The 20,641-nt window shown below is 40.2% G+C and overlaps 1 protein-coding gene and 1 non-coding gene across 2 annotated transcripts in view; both read right to left on the reverse strand.

Annotated features, from left to right (window-relative positions):
• Positions 1–20,641, reverse strand: part of CHID1 (chitinase domain containing 1) — a 277,865-nt gene that overhangs the window by 121,707 nt on the left and 135,517 nt on the right. The window lies entirely within an intron of this gene.
• Positions 13,806–13,909, reverse strand: LOC112118254. The gene has a single exon (XR_002909044.1). It is a non-coding gene; the product is annotated as a U6 spliceosomal RNA (small nuclear RNA).

A 20,641-nucleotide genomic window follows, 5' to 3' on the forward strand; every position in this document is an offset into this window, starting at 1 on the left:
ACCTTACTCTACCCTGGAGAGCAACAACTAGAACATTTAAAGCATCCCACATTTCTTCACTGAATTAAAAAGACAACTTTTAAAAAAAATTTCTTCGTGTTTACTGGAAATGTTAGAAACACTTCTTCACATGCGAAAAACTCAGAGTAGCAGCAACTGCATCTCAAGAGTAGTGATTAGAAGCTTGCTAGAAGCAAAAATCACCTTAGTACCTTTATTCAAGTGTTCCTCCCCTCACTTGTTTTACTTAATAAATTATAGATTCCAAGTCAAATCACATACATTGTGTTTACAAGCATACACACATCTGAAGACTAATTAAATGCATCAACAACACAGCTGTACAGCAATAGCTTCAAGGAATCTCATTTCAAAGATATACTCAGGATCACAAATCCCAGGGATCTGAACATTGTCCTCAAAACTGAACAGTTATATTTAACTTTTAAATGAAGGACATGAAACATGCATGGGGTAATGAATAATCTCTATTATTTTAGGGAGTATTTGTTTTCTAAAGATGAATTTTCACTCAGGAAATCTCATGAACTACTCTTTCAAAATAAAAATGCTAATTTTTTAAATCATAAGTTGCAAAACAGAAATGATAAATATGGTTTTTTAAACCAGAATGTGAAAGTAGAAACTTCCTTTTCTATTTTACAAACACATTAGTTCAATAAAACAAGTTTTGAATTCTAGTTCTCTTAATACAGCTTTCCATATCTCAGATTGGACAGCGAAAACATCCATATTTCATTTTGGTTTACGGTTCATTTCACTTTAATGTTCTCATGCACCATACTAAAAGTGTGTTGAAAACACCACAAAATGGTGCTTTGTTAAGATTGTTTCCACTAGAATTTTATTTAAAAAAATCATGGAAGCCATTACTTATTATTTTAGGTTTCAAAGATGATTTTTGAAAAACCTATCTCTTGGGCCAAATATAACCTAACACCATCCTTTTAAGTTGCCTCATCTTCCAGTATTATTGTGATTATTCTTAGAACACTTTAAGTGAGCTTTAACATCTGACACCAAACTAGTGTGTGGCAGCAAACTACCTCATCTCCCAAAATAAACTTATACCAGTTGGATTCCTTTTGGACAATGCCAGCAATCACTAGCTTAATTTGTTAGCAGCATTCTATCTAGGCTGGGATGTGAAGTGCACTCAAGTCCCAATCAGGGCCGGCTCCAGCTTTTTTGCCGCCCAAAGAGGTGAAGCGGAGGGAAAAAAAAAAAGATAAAGCCGCGATCGGTGGCAGTTCTACAGCGCCGCTTAATTCTTCGGCGGCAATTCGGCGGTGGGTCCTTCGCTCTGAGAGGGACTGAGGGACTCGTCGCTGAATTGCCGCCGAAGACGTGCCGCCCCTTTCCATTGGCCACCCCAAGCACCTGCTTTCTTTGCTGGTGCCTGGAGCCCAATTCCACAACTTGGCTATGGAATGGTATCTTTCTGTTAATGACCTATATGGATTGCATACAGTATGATACTCTGATCTGAATATTTTGTGTAATCAGATTTTTGTAACACTAGCAAAATAATGGATTAGCATATGAATACACAATACATTGGCATTGAAACAATTATACTGATTGTATTTCCATTAAATATTCTTTACGCCTAAATTTTACCCCACACAGAGGTACAAATTTATTTACTGAAAACCATTTTCTTTTCTACACTGTCAACTGATCCACATTTGAAGGGAAATACTATGGAGGTATCTATCTTTCCACCCCACCCTGTCAAATATTCCCAGTTTTTGACAGTCAGGGGAGTGAGAGCTCCTCTCTACAGTAAGCATCATCTTCCCTATGTTGTAATCCGTTGTAGCTTCCTGTCATATTTTGCAGAATCCATGCTTCTTCCCTCCCGTTGGACTTTCCAGTAAAGTCTGATTCATATGAACAGCATGTAACATCCCAAGATTATGAGTTTCAACATAATACCAAGCAACCCTCCTTTCCTGCATTATACTTCCACAAAGTAAATAAAAAACGGAGTTGACAAGATCCTACCAGCTCCTTTTGATTGTTTAAATAATTTAGGTATAAATCAACCTTTGTTCAATATATATTACTGTTTCTATCTATCCTGCAATAGTAACAAAGTACCCTGGTAAGAGGGAGGGAGGCTGGTAATGGTAACTATGAGCAGCATATGGATTAACTGCAGCTCCTGTAAGCAGCCCTGTAACCTTTGTGGATTTTTTTTTTTTAACTCTTCTAGCCCTGATACTTAATGGATCATAACCGTTATTTCATGCCTCTTCTGACAACCATATAATAGGGTTATTTCTCTTCTTGCTTGGTTATTACTCTTCTTCAGTGGAAAGACACCACTACACACAAAGCTGTACAAGGGTATTATGCTTCTTCTACAACATAGGCCAGTTTGTGGATTTAAGCCACTTGCTGCACCAGAGGAAGAGCTTGAGTAGAACCTAAACAACAGGGGGAGCTCCTGGATGAATTCTGGCTAATTGCTTTCTCAGCCAGAACACCTACGGGTGGGAGAGGGAGCTTCTCAGATGGAGGCCAATGGAATGGGAGTGACACCACCCTTTATGCCTTGACTCCTCATGCCAAAAGGGCTAGTCACAATCTGGATCTATACCTGCAGTTAAACGTCTCTCTAAATATTTACTTATGCTTCGGTGAGTTGATATAGATATTGAAAAATCCTTCTATAAAATCTAACCCCATTTATTAAACTACCTTCACTAGTGTGTGGAGATAATCTTCTACATTAGTAGTGTGCTATCTGCACAATTGTGTTTTGCAGAATACTGTACTGAAGAACATTCTATTTTCTTACTGTAGGTACTTGTATTCCCATTTACAATAAAAACTATTTTATTCAGCATATCTAGATTAATACAATTATGTTTACCTCTAAACGAAGAAAAACACATCAAGTTACCCTATCAGTGTAGGAGAACTGGACCAAATGAGGAAGCTGCTATTAACTTTTGGAAGAATAAAAGCTAACGCTTCCACATTAACTGGTCTTTTAGGATTTCTAATAGCCTGACTCTAGCCTACTATGCGACTGTAGGACTGACATGTTTCTAATGAGAGGTTAATTAAACTAATCTCTCATACCATGGTGAAACACAAGATCAGGATTTGGGGAGCCTTCTCTGATAACATCTGGCTGCATTCCAGTTTACTTCCCTTATTTATGAACAAATTTCCATCAGATGTTCCATTTCTTATTGCAAACGTGAAGTGATTAGGGAGAAAAGGTCTCAGTAGCAAAGAAGAGACAGTCAACAGTCAAAACTGCAGGAAAAGGCCAAATTAAAATTAATTAACCTTAGCATCTGTCAAGCTGACAGATCGCAAAATAAAAAGTGACTCAAAAATACAGAGCACTGCGAGATGAATACTACTGTTTCCTTACTACGCAGCAAATTATCTTGTGAATCAATTGTCCTCATTGCTTGAAAAAGGGACATTGTGGATGCCAGCAACACCTGACAAAGTGGTCTGATGCTGATGCAATCCAGCTGGGTACTATGCCTCACTAAAGCTCTCTCCATCAACCTGTATTTGGTACATGAAGAAAACACACTTTCCCTAGTCCCTCTCCTATTTTCTTCCCATAGAGATTCAGTCATTTCAACATAGTTATTTATGTAGAACAGAGACTAGAATCAGTCTTGCAGTCGTATGAGGCAGAGATGTTGTGGAACAAACCATGGCAAGAAGTTAGAGGACTATATGGTTCTGATGGAATCTAGAGTGTAAAATTGCTAGAAATTTTTAAATACTAAGTATTGAAAGGTGTTGGGACAGAGAGTCCCTTTGTTTTATAATTTATAACAGCACCTAGCACAATATGGTCCTAGTCGATGACCAGGGCTTCTAAGCACTACTACAACAAAATAATATTCATGAGAAAGTTTGGTTGAAGAGAAGGTAGGTCTTATTGCTTTCTCCATGAAACTCACTCCCAACCCACTTCCTTTCTCGCCATCTTTGTAACTGATTTTTCTTCAACACCTTCACAAGCTTCCTTTTCCTCCCTCCATCCAGTATAGCACCTTCCCTTTTCCTACATCCCACATGCTGTTTCTTTTATCTGGTTCCTCACTACATTCTCCCCTCTTCGGTTTCCCTTCCCTCCTGGCATCAGACTGCGTCCCTGATAGGTAACCCATATTTACATAGCTTCCACACAACAGGACCACTGCTGCACAGCATTCTTCCAACCTGTTGTCAGAGTGCCTGGAGCAGGGTACACCCATCTGCACTTTTCCCATGTACTTCAGTCAACAGAATGTCAGACACTCTGCAGAAACACTTCTAGTAGTGCAGGAAATCAATAAGCTGCACTCCACCAACATTAGCCACTGAAATCAGTGGATGCTAATCCCTGCAATATAATAGGGAAGGAAACATTTTATAACCCTGGTTCATGTCAGTCACCTAAACTAGGAAATAACCAGTGTTTTACCTGCATTGTGTGTTGCATCTTTAATTCACACCACTGGACAACCTAACTGCAGAACTATCCTGGACAATCTGGGACAGCCAGAATAATAATTCAGATGACCTACCAAGTATTAACCCTTCTTTGGACACCAGTGCCCCATTCAGACAGTAGCACTGCCGTCCTGACAAGCAGCAACAGATATGCAAGGTCTTGCACATGAGCTTTCCAGTGCAAGAGAAGTCACTGATGCAGAGCATGGGTATATTCTGAGTGTACCTTGTTTTATATACACATACAAAACAGCCCTGGAACTGAAGTGATCAAACAGGGAATCTCAGCCAAACACCAATGCCCAGATCCCAGGGAGCAACTGTGCCTCAACTGAGACTAACCAGATACCAAGGTAGAGAGCAAGGTATCCTGGTGCTCACACCACTTTCTTTCTAAAGACCACTGTTTACACAGAACCTTGCAAAACAAACCACCACAGCATGTCTTCCCAAGACTGAACAGTTCTCATCCTAAGAAGAGGTTGGAATATTAATAGCACCACAGTGGCACCGGCCACAACAATACTATAGAGTAAATCATGAACAGATGTGCTTCTAGGATGCATGATGGAACTAAAAAAATCGATTACTTCTATCCCAGCTGAACACTGAATGAAATCCTACAACAGTATATGGTGCTCTGAGGGATCTCTTATTTGGTTGTTCCTTTCTTAAGTTTTAATGCTTTAAGATAAATAAAATGGTCAGTATTTGAGAGAAAGGACTATTTATGGCTTTTACAATGATCATATCAATCTCGCAAACAAGATTACATCCCAGAGAGAGAGAGAAAGAGTCAAGAGTTGTCTTAGGGGTCCGTATATTGTCCATTACCAGAGTATCTAATCACCTGCACTCAGGATGCCATGGTGATTAACAAGTTCACAGAAAGAGCAAGCACAAGCCAAACTAATATGTAGTTCAAAACTAAGTTTTTTTCCACAGGTGATGCTATCTGAGACAGACTGCTACAATAAGACAGTTCTTGAAACAAAAAACAAACTTATGAGCAGCGCCATACAGAACATGAGATACGAAGAACAAATATTAAGTTTATAATAGCAATAGTGACCTTCAGTCCAAGTATTTCCTTGCAGTTAATGATCAGTTGGCGGACTTGAGGCCCCATGGAGCATTACTGCTTAAGTATGAGTATTAAACATTGATTTATACAAATCAATCACATATGGTCATTTATCTGTCCTAGGAAGATGAATGACTTTGTATAAATCAGTGATATGGCGTATAGACTCTGCTCAGCATTGAATTAGTAGTGTGCTTTTTAAATTGGCTCATTTGAGGGGCTGGCTCTGTGCCTACTATAAGAGTTTGAGAAATGCTGGATAATTGTGTGGGAGAATAAAATATTAAATCTAGAGCAATTGTCGGAGGATAACAATTCTGTTTCAGATCAACTTTCGAGGTTTCAAAATTTGTTTTCATTCTGCAGCGGAACAAAACAGAAACTTTTCAACTGTTTCATGCAAATATAGTTGTGTTGAAATGCCCATGTTTGGCTCGAAATCTGAGCTTTTAAATTTGGGAAGGTTTGGTGGGCCCAGGGGCTCTCTGGTTGCTTTTGACATGAAAGAGAGCGAGAGCATACCCATGGAGCCAAAAAATAAATAAATCTTCCTGATAACAACATTATCAAAACCAGATCTCAATGAAACAGAGATTATTTCATTTCACTGAAAATGTTCCAGCCAGCTCTAATCAAATCTAAGAATTCCTCAAGTCTATATCTTCTTCAAGATAACCTTAAAATAATGTAGCTCAGTGCAAAGAATCAAGACAATATTTCCCCAGTATGAAGATTTATACTATTATAATTATATTATATTTAAGGATAAGATTTTGTCATAGTTATTTTTAGTAAAAGTCACAGACAGGTCATGGGCAATAAACAAAAATTCACGGAAGCCATAACCTGCCTGTGACTTTTACTAAAAATAACGGAGGGGGAGAGGGCTGGGGAGGGGGGAAGGAATGACAGCTGGAGCCCCAGGGGAGTAGGGGGAGGACTAACAGTCCCAATCCCACCATCACGGGGAGGGGACAGCTCCAGCACCGGCTGAAGCGGGGTGGGGTGTGTGTACAGCCCAGACCCCGGCCACAGCCAAAGGGAGCAGGTGGGGGCTCAGAGCTCTGACTCCAGCACCCACTGCAGCCATTAGGGAAGGGGGAGTGAACAGGAATGGCTCAAGCCCCAGCCCAAGCCGCACGGCCCTAATCCAAACTGCGGGTACACGGCCCTGGCTCCAACCCCGGCCAAAGCCATGGGGCGGGGGAACACAGCCCTGGCTTCAGCCACAGCTGCTGGGGCGCACACTCCCAGCTCCAGCCACAGCTGTGGAAGGGGTGCACAGCCTTGGCTCTGTGACTTCCATGACTAAATCATATCCTTCATTATATTATATATGCAGCGTGACATCTTTATTCTAAAAGGCAGAGCAGAATAAGAATACAATGGCTCATATTCTGACTTCAAGGAGGTAGCAAGGGTGCAATTAAGGGCAGAATTTTGATTTGGATTTATGAGTCTAAATAAGTGAAGACGGTAACAAACATAAATTTAAGCCTTTTTTAAAAGATTTTTCACACATTTGGGCACCAAAGAAAAAACAGAACAGCTTTTAAGCGAAAAATAATTAATGTTGATAGATGTGGTGTGTAGAAGTAGTCAATTTCCAATAACCATTTGTCAAGCAAGCAGTTTGATATTATTGTCACTAACTGGTAAGAAGTTACATCAGTGAAAGCCACTAGAACTTTTAAAAATTTGATTTTTTTTTTAAACTTGTGCTGACAAAACTGAGGAGAGAGGAAATCACATGCTACAGCCTTTTAAGCCTTAAAGTATAGAATCTTAATACGTGGAAGTCATAGAACTGATTAAAAATATATTGCTGAGATCTGAAAGCTTAGATTTCAATTACAAGTTTATCAACTTGAATAGGAAAGTTCGTAAACACCCTTTATTTTCCAGTCAAAATCTGAACACTTCGGGTCAGAAAATCAAGGGTATAGTACACAGCCACGGACAATTGTTAGGTTTCTGCAAGCTAAATATGCATTAGCTACACACTGTGGGTGTATAATGTATAAAATATAAATTACAAGACAAAAACGATCATTCCTCACAACTATAAGGAATTAGTCAAACATCACTAGGAAATGAAAGCAATGTCATTCTTTCATAAGTCATTTAGAGTACCATAGTCATACAAGTATCTAAATATAAGGATTAAGGGTGAAGTCTAGCCATTAAAGTTATGAGAAGAATTTTACTATGGTGCCTCCAGGTTTTCAGTTAATATGGAGTTTATCTTCACACAATACCATCAGGGTGTCTGAATTAAGTTTATATCCATCTAGATAACTGGTTTGGAAGATATGAATGATGCAAATTAGATTGAAGCACATAGGAGAGAAATTTAAGGCGAATGAAAATGTAGAAAAATAGTCCTAGAAATAGCTGAACTACTGGTATATGGAAAGAGGGCAAGATGGGAGTAAAAAAGTATTAGGTACAGAAGATATTATGGTTCAAGCACTTCCCTGTGTTTCGTTTCTTCCAAAGGACTAATATCCATGTTAAAATCAGAAGTTTTCCCTCCTAGTTCAAGATTTAGAATATTTTGCTAACCGTGCTGCAGCCTATGAATTCATACTTTCTAAATGTCTTAATAAATTATTCCCAAATGTAATGATATTCCTGTTAAACATTAATGCACAACAATTTCTCCCAAAGATAAATTCAGCTGAATCGCATTTCTCAGTGACAGAAGTATAAGCTTAGAATCTGGGGCCTCACACAGCATTCTGAATGAATTTAAGTATTTGAATTGCAAAATCTTAATGGAGGAACCAAGTTAATTGTCTGAAGAGTGGTTACCATGCTTTTGATGCTAATAAGCAGCCTATTTGGGGGCTAGTCACAATAACTTGGCAATGTGTCTTTAGAACATATTGGTATGCAGATAAAGATTCTCTCACATTGAATACTCTAATTTTCATATGCGCAAGCTTAGTACTCATAACATCCTTAGTCTGATGAGGTTTATCCAATTTAAATTAAGATAATTTTCAACAAGTCTTCACTAAATGGAAAAAAAACTTAGCAGGAATTTCTGTTCTTTTAGAAAATTGTATTTCATGACCGTCAAATAATCCTTTTTGAAAGAAAAGTCACCTGTACCTTTAAGGGTCGTCCCCCCCCTTTACTCAATACACAGTAAAAGAAAATAGTGATGTAAGGTTTAAGCATAGTAAGATCAAATCATAACTGATTTTCTCAACTCAATTCAAGAAGTCAACCTAGCTTTCGTTTGGTCTCAGCTTTAGTTTTGTATTACTAATGCCTTTTGCAGAAAGCAAAAGATTTGAACTTCTATATAGGGTACTTAAAAAACCTAATTAGAGTTATTCAACGTTATCCCAGACAAAGAACTCAGTGCAAGATGATTCCCTAAAGAAGATTCCTGACAGTGGGACAGACTGGATAATCAAATTCTAACAGACCTTGTTCCACAATCCAATAATTTTATAATGTAATTCCAGCATCCAAAAAGCTAGCATTCTGACTAGTGTGCTAGTGGTCTTTGTCACTCAGATGAATATCTGTACAGAGTGGGGTTTTTTAAAAGGCACTGTTAGATTATTAAAAAAGCAGCAAGACTATAACAGAGAAGCAGGAATCACTTGATTTTCTTTCCAACAAGCATTAATACTAACACTGCATATGATGGAGCAAAAAATAAAATCAAAGATTGGAGTTAAATATTTTTCTCTCATTTATAATGATGATTAAGCAGATACTTAACAGTCCAATATCTTTATCCACCAGATGATCATTTGCTTGGGTCTAGTCAGCAGCTGTGAGAAATAAAGGACAATTATGATAAGTGTTATCATTTAAGTTATGTTCACTGATAAATGTACATGGCTTCATAAAATAGCCTGCATTGCTTTTAAGCAGAGTTTTAATATTGCCTATAATAGTTTATTCACTGCTTGACCTTTTATGTGGGTGAATCACTTTTGATCAGGCGGCACACCAAGAAGAGCTGAAAGAAGTGCTGTGTAAGGCGTCCTTTTCCTCAGAAGGCAGAATGAATTAGTGTTAGCCATTGAAAGATACAGTCTAAGTCTCACTTAGCATGAAATAGGGAGAGTTTTGAGGTCATCTTTAGAAGAGCAGTTTACCCACCCCAGTTTCCATTCAGGATGTGCTTACTGATAAGGATAAATGCCATCCTAAATGTGCAATACACAAATAAAAGTATGCATTTCTTATTTTCCGCAGAACAATTCTGCTAACCGAGACACTCAGGTCCAATAGTCTCCATATGCAAGTCCACAGTAACCAGGTGAGTTTTATCGTCCTTTTGATCGTCACATTAATATAAAGTTATTTTTTTCTTATGGTTTTCTTTTTATTTTTTTGCAAAATCTGGGTCCTCTCATGTGTACAGTCAAGCACAAAGTTAACCCTCCATGCAAGACTGAAATCTATACAATAAAAGTCTAAAGAAACTTTTTTTAAAAGTACAGCGTTGCATATGTACTTAGATATGAAATCTCTATACAAAGAATCACAATACTGGAGTTACACAGATACATGAAGTTCCAAAACAATTAAATATATTAGCGCACACTAATGTACCAAACCCAAACACAAGGAGCTCCAACATCTGACATGAAAAAAATTCATATTACTGTTCTCCCTGGGATATTTCAAGACATGACAATTAATGTCAATTCCAAGCTGTACAGTTTCAGCATGGAAAACAAAACAAAAAACAAAAACAAAAAACCCCCACCTTGCTACTCTACAGGTTCATTTTAACACTCAATGGCCACGTCTATCTAAGTGTGAAGTTAATGTGGCTTTGTTCTATAAGCAGTATCCAACCCTTGATAATGCTGGAGTGGGAAACAAAAATTCCAGTCAAATTTAGGATCAGGTAAAGGATACACTACAGGCCCTTTGACCCAGCGCCCCACCAAGAGCCTTATGCCATAATCTGCAGTAACTCTGGAGGACAAAAGAAAACAAAACAATTTTTCTAACTGTCTCTAGAAAAAAGCAGCATTATACACTAGACCACAGCAGAGATTCACACTTACAAGGTATAAGTAGAAGAAAAACAAACAAGACAAAAAAATAATGTGAATAAACCCGAAAGAAAGTTTACTTATCTGTACAGTATCTGTGTGGTCCCTATCTGTATTCCTCTCAAGGTGTGCACGTACTTTATACTCCTGAGACCAGAAGATTTTCACCGGTCCACACTAGCGCTCTGAAATGAGGGCATAAGTGGCAGCATGGACCGACTGCCTCTCTACTTTTTTCTACTGTGAACAGCCCTAGGAAAAGGTTCTGACGCAGAGGGGTAGGAGGTGGGGAGTGAAATACAGATAGGAACCACACAACTTGAAAAACTCCAGTTACTATACAGGTAAGTAACCTTTCTTTTTAATTTGAGTAATGGTCCCTTTGTGTATTGCACTTGAGGTGACTCACAAGCAGTATTCATTGAGGAGAAGTGTGTACGGAAATTTGCTCTACCTCTGACTGGAGGAATGCTCTGCCTATGGATTCATGTGCTGAATAAACTTGTACCAGAGCATAATGTTTGGCAAAGATGCGAATAGAGCTCTACAGGTCTCCAGAAGAGGGACATCTCAAAGTGAAGCTATCGCTGCAGCCTGGATCTGTTGAGTAAGCCCTCAAACCTTACTGGGGAGGGATTCACAGTTACCCTGTAACAAAGCCGGACACAAGCCAAAATCCATTTGGAAAGTCTGTGTGAGCAGATTGCTTCCCCTCTGTCACCAGATCTATAGTTTGGATATAGATTATAATTGATTGTTTAACACAGAATAGACCGGCAGGGTTCAGCCAGATCAGCTACAGCATCAGAATTGTCATTAGTATGAGAATCTCAATGAGCAGATGAGAACCACTTAAAATTTTGGAATAATTTTTGAATCATCAATAATTCTATTAGCACAGCACACAGAACCACAAACATAGCACAGCAAACGAGTTAGAAATAATACACAACGTACAGCACATGTATTATTTACACCATCTTTTGCAGGGAAACCCAAAGTGTCAGTCATTATCCTTCTCCTCATCATCATCTTCATCATCACTGGTGTCTCCCACAGCACACAGGCCAGGTAACATTTTTTATAATGCATTACGCTGACACCCCTTGTATCTTTAACATTTTCATGAGGGTTTCAGCCCCTTTTTCCTTATCTGAACTTCCACACCCCAGTTTTGCTGAAGTCCCCCATTTCCTATAGGCTGATTAACCATTTAAATCAAACTCATTAGCATTTATGTCAATTGGTTGCCATAAAATCATGACTGGTGTGGAGAAAGTAAATAAGGAAGTGTTATTTACTCTTCATGACACAAGAACTAGAGGTCACCAAATGAAATTAATAGGCAGCAGGTTTAAAACAAACAAAAGGAAATATTTCTTCACACAACGCACAGTCAACCTGTGGAACTCCTTGCCAGAGGATGTTGTGAAGGCCAAGACTGTAACAGGGTTCAAAAAAGAACTAGATAAATTCATGGAGGATAAGTTCATTAATGGCTATTAGCTAGGATGGGCATGAATGGTGTCCCAAGCCTCTGTTTGCCAGAAGCTGGGAATGTGCGACAGGGGATGGATCACTTGATGATTACCTATTCTGTTCATTCCCTCTGAAGCAACTGGCATTGGCCACTGTCGGAAGACAGGATACTGGGCTAGACGGACCTTTGGTCTGACTCAGCTTGGCCATTTTTATGTTCTTATAGGAATATTACAATCAAACCTTGTGCGTTTCAGTTATACATATTGCCTAAAAATATCCTAAACTGTAACCTGTGTTTGTGGTTTCTTACTTAACACTAGTTGACTAATTTTTAATACTTGCATACTGTTATACTTTACCTTGTGACTTAAGGTGACTTGCCTGTCATCTAATCATGTCAAGCCCAATCCTTAGTTATTCTAAGCCATCCTTACCTTATATGCCTTGGGACTGTTGACTCACTACTTGCATTACAGCATTAATCAATATCTTTCTTTTCATGTACATATATGCATGCAAAGCTACACCTCTCATTCATTCCCCAGCAAAGGAGACAAAGTATTTTGAGGATTTCCTAAAGGGTTTTGCCCTCTGCAGGTAGAAGGCCAAGGCTCGACATACATCCAGAGTGTAGTTCTTTGTCCTATTTGGTAGCACGAGGCTTCAGAACGTGACAAGTACGTGGATAACATGATTTAGAGGAAATTACGAGGTTACTTGGGAATGAATTTGAAAGTAAACTCCGGGAAAACTTTGTCCTTATGGAAGACTATATAAGGTGGATCAGCCACAAGAGCTTCCACCTCCCCTACTCTTTTGGCTGAGGCGATGGCAACCAGAAAGGCAATCTTCAAAGATAGATAAACAAAGGAATACAAGGCTAAGGGTTAGAACGGAGCCTCCATTAATGCCAATAGGACATAGGCTGAGATCCCATGTGGGGTTAGGTTTCAGTATCAAAGGAGAGGATCTCACAAGGTCCCTTTAGAAACCCCACTGTAATAGGATGGGCGAAGACAAAGATGGTGAAAGGCACTAATAGCTGCCAAGTGGACCTGCAAGGAGCTGAGAGATAGTTCCGACATTTTTAGAAAGAGGAAATAGTCCAGAACAGTAGGGGTCTTGGCTCCCTCTGGGGGTATCTGGCAATGCTGGATCTTTTCCATTTTGCTGTGTAGCATTTCCTCATGGAATCTCTTTCACTATTGCTCAGGATGGATTGTATCACTTCCAAGCATGATTTTCTAGGTCCATTGCTCATACAAATACCATGCCTCTGTCCTGAGTCAAGAAGCCCGGGAAGAGCTGAATATGGATGCATATTGGGACGTTTGGTGAATGCTTGGGAGCTAGAACTGCCTGCGCCACCCGGGAGCAATCAAGATCACAGATGCTCCATTCTTTCATCTTCCTCAGAACTTGAGGCAGGAGGTATATGGCCTGTGACTGGAATGTAAAAACATCACACCACTGCATGGCTTATATGTAGTTCAAATGAAAGCAGTATCATAGAATCATAGAAATGTAGAACTGGAAGGGACCTTGAAAGGTCATCGAGTCCAGTCCCCTGCCTTCACAGCAGCACCAAGTACCATCCCTCACAGATTATTTTGCCCCAGATCCCTAAATGGCCCCCTCAAGGATTGAACTCACAACCCTGGGTTTAGCAGGCCAATGCTCAAACCACTGAGCTATCCCTCCCCCCATATATGGAACACTTCACGAATTTGCATGTCATCCTTGCTCAGGGGCCATGCTAATCTTCTCTGTATCATTCCAATTTTAGTATATATGCTGCCGATGTCATCACAGTACATTTAAATGTAGACAACGGAGGCAAGAACTTGGCCCTTATACCAGTTTCTCCCCATGTGTACCCAGTCAGCCAATAAGCTAACTAGAAAAGATATGATTTTTTTGAGTAGGGCTATTCTGGAACTAAGCACAGTTCAGTAAATAACTGGTGTAAGTGTACCTACCTCAGTACTATGTTAACTGTTTACACTCTTGTGACAGATCCCAGTTAAATATAGCACATAACTGAAGAATCCATTCTCAGTAGATTTAATAAAGGAGCAAATAGCTGTATGAGCCAATCAACGGTTACTGACGACTGTACTTTTCAGCAGCTGTTCAGAATGCAAATCCCTGCATTTTGGATACTAACCATTCTTTAGCTTAACCATGCAAATTCCTACCACCATCATTATAACTTCTACCACACCTTCATCTGAGGGTACAAACATGTTTTACAAATAGATTTAGTTTCAATACCTTGAGAGAAAGGCAAGTATCTCCTTTTTATAAAAAAAGGGGGAAAAGACAGGCTAAATGATTTGTCTAAGGGCACACAGAAGAGCTAGGACTCCAAGCCAGCTATCTCTGGATCCCACTTTACCACTAGGCCAAAGGAAAAAAGCCTCACTATTTTAACAATTATGTATCACAATACAACAATTTCATTGCGCTTCCTGTTAATGCAGTAGTAGATTATCTTGAGCTAACATACCCCACTCTTCAGCATTAAAGTTCGCTTAGATATGTTTATCAGCTTGGTTATCTTGGATGCAGGAATCACTTTCAAATTATACACGAAGAGGTATTTAATTACATCTAACCTAAAAATTTTGTTTTTAAATTGACTATAAAGGCAAAAGGACGAGTATCAGAACCTCATGTCTCTAATGCAATACATGTACACCTCTACCTTGATATAACGCTGTCCTCGGAAGCTAAAAAATCTTACCGCGTTATAGGTGAAACCGTGTTATATTGAACTTGCTTTGATCCACCGGAGTGCGCAGCCCTGCCCCACTGGAGCACTGCTTTACCACGTTATATCCTAATTCGTTTTATATCGGGTAGCGTTATATCGAGGTAGAGGTGTATCTGTGGCAAATCATGCAACCCAATGTCTGAAACATAGTGGTCACTCACAGTTTAAGTTATGTTATTCTTCTAAGAATATATTCTACATAATAACTGCACAAGTAAACCCTACAACTCTATGATCTTTAGGGGGAATATATAGCAATTAAGAGTCAAATCAGGCATCTGACCAGATTGAACTCTGGGAATAAAGAACTGTATTTAAAAGACTTCATTCTCCCAAAATTAACAATTAGGAGTTTTAAAATCTATGTTCATTTATCTATTTAAATGCTCATTAAATGTAAATTCTATTTTCCTTAACATTTTATTTGGAAATCTAATACTGCTGAATTACTAGAGTAATGGAAGAAATCTATGGGCTGGTCTACACTGGGGGGGCGGGGTCGATGTAAGATACGCAACTTCAGCTACGGGAATAGCATAGCTGAAGTCGACGTATCTTATTTCGACTTACCTCGGGTCCTCACAGCGTGGGATCGACAGCCGTGGCTCCCCGGCCACTCCGCTACCGCCGCTCGCCCTGGTGGAGTTCCGGAGTCGACGGGAGCGCGTTCAGGGATTGATATATTGCGTCTAGACGAGACACGATATATCGATCCCCGATAGATTGATTACTACCCGCCGATTCGGCAGGTAGTCTGGACGTAGCCTTTGTCAGTGGCAAACTGTAATGGATTTCTTACATTAGTTACCACTTTGCTTTTTAGATAAAAACTTTTGATGAGTTGGCTTGCATTGTCACCTGACCATCAGTGAAAATATCCCCACCTTGTAAAGATTTTGGCTGTTGCATTTATTCATTTATTTACAGTAGATTCTTGGTGTTCGATTCAAAAACAAAAATGGACTTGCTCGAACATTAATCTGCTTAATTTTAATCAAATTAAACCTAAGTAATTTATCTGCTATGCATTTAATACAAAATGTGCATACCAGTGACAACGCTCATCTCATCAGAATCCTTGATCATCCAGTCACAGTCTGATGAAAAGCATCTGCTCCGGCGGTCTGCTAGTGCATTCTGTAGATCTGGGAGATGAATTGCCATGAGACATATTTGATGCCAAATGCTCCCATTCTATAGACGGACCGCTTCTTGATAGAAAGGGGAAGAACAAACCCACCTCTGCTTGTCGATATGAAACTTGCCTGTCATACTGTCAGTCATAAGTTGAATGATCAGTATTTGGATCATTGGTAGGAAGTACAGGAGTACAGGCTCTGTGAACCACTCTGAGCTCTAATAGGTTTATATATAGAAAAGTCTCCTCATGGGTCCACAGACCTTGTGCTTGAGGACAGCCCATAAGTGCTCCCCGTTCCAGAAGAGACAGAATGTCCATCGGTCACTAAAGTTCTGATTGGGAGGGATGGGAAAAAAAGGAACTCTCAGGTTGGAGTCCTTCCACTAATTTAAAGACATGAGACCATTGTGAAGGATTGAAGAGGCATATCCAAACGGTGTCTGCTCCGTGCATATGCTGATTTTAACCAGCTCTGTATGCAAAGTAAGTGTATTCTGGAATGCTGCTAGATGACCATGCAGGAGGCCATGTGCCCAAATAGACCTTTTTCTTCAGTATTAAGAAGTAACTGGAGTAAAAACCTTTCCTTCTGTATTGTAAGGGAATCTTCTTTATAGATCAGAGACAAAAAAGTGAGGCCACCTCCTGATGTAAGGGGTTGCTGAAAAGAGATAGGAAAGGGGCTGTGGGTAGGCGTAATACGGAACTGTAGAAAGGATCCCACTGAAATGATCTCTAGGGCCCACCAGTCTGTTATCAGGTTCCATGACTCCTTGAAAAACTGAAGGCAATTCCCAAATGAGGGGAAGGAAGAGTACGGAGCCAGAAGACTGACCACAGAGTGACTCTCTGCCAACCCATCAAAATTATTGTTTTCATGTAGATGCAAAAAGGGATGAAGTCATAGCAGAAGCAAGTGGTCTTCTCCCCCTCCCCCCCCTTTATTTTTTTTAAAGGATGTCTCTTTCATGGAGGCTCACTGGTGGAAAAAGGTACTACGTGAAGGTCTCGGCCAAGCATAAGAGTGTGGTCTCCCGTTTTTCTTAGGAGTTGATGTATAAACTCCAGAAGAGTGAAACATGGCCTAGTAGTCCTTTAACAAGTTAAGGGGCTTGTGGGTTTTTGCACCAAAAAGATTCAGGCCCTGAACAGTAAGATTCAGGCCCTGAAAGGTCGATTGCACCTCTCTTGGGATGCCAGAATCTTGGAGCCAGCATGCCATTCTCATAACAATGGATACTGCCATGGACCAGGATGCAGTATCAGTAGCATCCTGAGCTGCCTACATGGATGTCTTGGGAATTAACCACCCTTCTGAAATCAGAAATTTAAACTCCTCTCTGTTCTCCTGTGAGAGTTTGTCAAAGTCTGAAAATTTACTGTAATTTTAAAAGGTCAAATCACACCAATAATGCCTTATAACTTGCAGTCAAAAACCACTGGCTGGCAAACAAACAACTCTTACATCCCAATAAACAGTGTCACTTTGACTCCTTATCTCTCTGTCATTCATGGCTGCTGACGACAGTTCCTTTCACTTGTCACTACAGCCACTAGTGAGCCCGATACTGGCTGAGTGTATAGCTACCACACCCAGTGGATACATCTGGTACCTCTTACCTACTTTTATAGCGGTAGAAATTACTGTCACTGATGTTTTCCATGGATGCTAAGCACTATTTAAAAGCTTAATCGATGGGAAGTACCAGGTGCCCAGGCATAAAGACATGGAGAATGTCCAACAGTTTACATGAGGTTTCTTGTACCTTCTCTGCCAGTATCTCAGGGGAATTGACTATATGTCTGAGCAGATCTTGCCATCTTTTCTAGTCATGTGGGTGAGACGGTGTGGATGGGACATTCAGGGACAAAAATGTTATTGCAACTGGCATTGTCTGATCCTCATCCTAAAGTGCTCCTCCTTAGATAGGTCCTCAGAGGGTTCAGATTCATGGGCTGAAAGCTAAGACACCCCAGGTCCTTGGAAAGGTACAGGAGAGGAGGTTCTTATGCTAGGAGGGGGTGCAGGAGTGTGATATCTCAAGGGGTAAAGACCACGGGGGTTACAATAGGTTCACACGGGAACACTGTAAGGAAAAGGGCCTGGGAGCTAAGGAGAAGGGTACCAAAGCATATGCCCACTTTTATATTCCCTAACAGATCTAGACATCTATGAAGCCCTTGACTCTCTCTCCGAATCAGAAGGTTCAAACAAGGGTGCCCTTGTAGCATATGCAGGTGATCTCTCCTCCCTGTGCTGAGAATGTGAAGGTGAAAAAGAGCATCTCACGTCTAAGGGAGGGAGAAGGGCAGGCAAAGCCAGAGTGCTAAATTGTGTTGTAAGTCTGGATATAACTGGCATTGGGGAAGCACCCAGTGCCTCAGAGGTAGAGAGGAATGCTACCATGATGGGGATATTTAACCCTCTGGATAGCAGTGGAGATTTCAGCTCATTCTACACCTGAAGATCCCTCAATACTGCATACTTCTTCAGTACCAAGAGGGATGAAGCCATAAATCTCAGTGTGGGAGTAGAAAGCATTAAGGGTTTATGGTGCCATGTGTCCAGTACCAACACATTAAGTGGAGATGTGAGCAGTGCCAGCCAGGCCAGTACTGACAGAGCTGATACAAAAAGAGCCAGCACAGAAGTGCTCAGTGCCAAGGTACAACCTCATGCTATGGCCTGGTACTAGAAGCAAATAGCTATGAACCTTGAGACAGTGTCAGAATCCCAGTACTGTGCAGCCTCAGAGCTCCCACAGCACCCAGCTCAGGCTGTGGACTCTCCTTCACTTAGGAACAGTGAGGTGATTTGGGTTTCTTAATTGGGAATTCCCAGTGGGGATCTGCCTCTGCTCTTCCCTAAGGAAAATGCTCCCTCTTCTCTGACCACCTGGCTTTTTCAGTCCTACCTGAGTCCAAAGCTGGAATGGTCTTTGAAGACAGAGCTTGGGAGCCAGTGGAGATGGAACTCACTGCGGCAATTCTCCACTGAGGTGGCACTTGTCCAGGGGAACTGCCTTGCACTGATCAAAGACTGGCCGTATGGAGTGTCTAACAAAAATGTTTTAAGACGTACCCCTGCCCATCAAAGTCCTTTTGGAAACTACTTCTACACCGAGCATTTGTCAGGGATATGTGTGTTCCCAAGACAAAAAAGGCACCTGGTGCATCCATTAATAGGTATCACAGCCTAACAGGAGGGACAAAACATAAAAGCCTGGTGACTTAGGATGGGCCATCCCTAAGTCCTGGTACGCGGAAGAAGTTCCCAATCAGAGAAGAAAATAGAATAAGAAAGGTAAAACTTCCAAAACTATCACAAAAAGTTTCCAATAGGCAGACTATCCTTTCTACAGGTAACTAACACTAATGCATACAACAATATACAAAGGGAGTGTGAAAATAAGTTGCGCAACTCATGGACACCACAGGCGTTAGGCAATGAGAAGGAACTGAATGGCTGTCGAGCGTGAACCACACTTTATACCATCAATACATAAGGACACTTAGGGCTCATGTATGGCCCCAATGGACACGTCTGGCCAAGAGACTCCATTCTTGAGCACATGGGCCACATGTGCACAAAGAGTGGAATATATATGGACATGTACCCAAAGAGGAACTGAAATGTTTATAACTGAACTAGCTGAAGCACCAATGTTTCAGTGCAGCCACACATCAGTTATACTAGATCACATTAAGGATGTCTGCACAGTTTTGCCCTGCATCCATATCAGTGCTCTGTGTTCCAGTTCGACTGCAATCTTCTTTGAGTTTCCTGGGACAGATCCTGGAAACAATGTTTTGTGGGAAATTTTCAAGATGCATAAGATACCTCTAGGAGCGCAGAGGAATTGAAGGAATAAGGTCAAGTTGCCACATTCCCCTGGGGAAGTCCCATAATTCCCCTGGACTGATGGCAATTCTAAGCTGATTTTGCAATATGGGGGTCAAGAAGAATATACAATTTGGTTAGTGGGAGCTGTTGGTTCTCAGCATCTGTGAAAGTGATCCACTTCTATTTACTTTAGCAAAACAGATTTTAAATATTCAGAACCATGGAGACTTTTCCTCCATATTGTAACACTTAAAAGTAGGTCATATTTTGATCTCTAGTAACAGGGTCATTTTATTTAAAAAACCACTTCAGTACTGTTCAATTAAATAGATCCTGTATAGAGTGAATTTAGCTCTAGACATGTATAAATGGATTATGGTTTAGCAGCAGCTTTACTGGATCAAGTACAGCAAAACTGGATCAAGTATCAATTAGTATATGCCAGGACAAAACACTGTGCTCTTATTATAAGGCTTTTACAGCACTCAGTCTGACAATACTATTATACCTCTGCTCACAACTATGTAAAATCCCCATTATAATGACCTTCAAGATGAATATTACAAAGTAGAATTAACATTCTTGACTGTCAAGGATGATCTTAAGAAAGGGAAACATTCTAAACCTTCACACCTTACACTTGCATTAAATGGGGCATGCAACTTGGAACCTACTTAAATTACAGGTAGTTAAAGATACTACATCTGTTCCTGACTCCCCCTCCAATATCTGATTTTACAGACAATTTTTTCTCCCCTACAAAAAGTGCATCCCCCCC

The sequence above is a fragment of the Terrapene carolina genome, unplaced genomic scaffold (assembly GCF_002925995.2).
Source record: "Terrapene carolina triunguis isolate 2854851 unplaced genomic scaffold, T_m_triunguis-2.0 Scaffold171, whole genome shotgun sequence".
In the NCBI taxonomy this organism is placed as follows: Eukaryota; Metazoa; Chordata; order Testudines; family Emydidae; genus Terrapene; species Terrapene triunguis.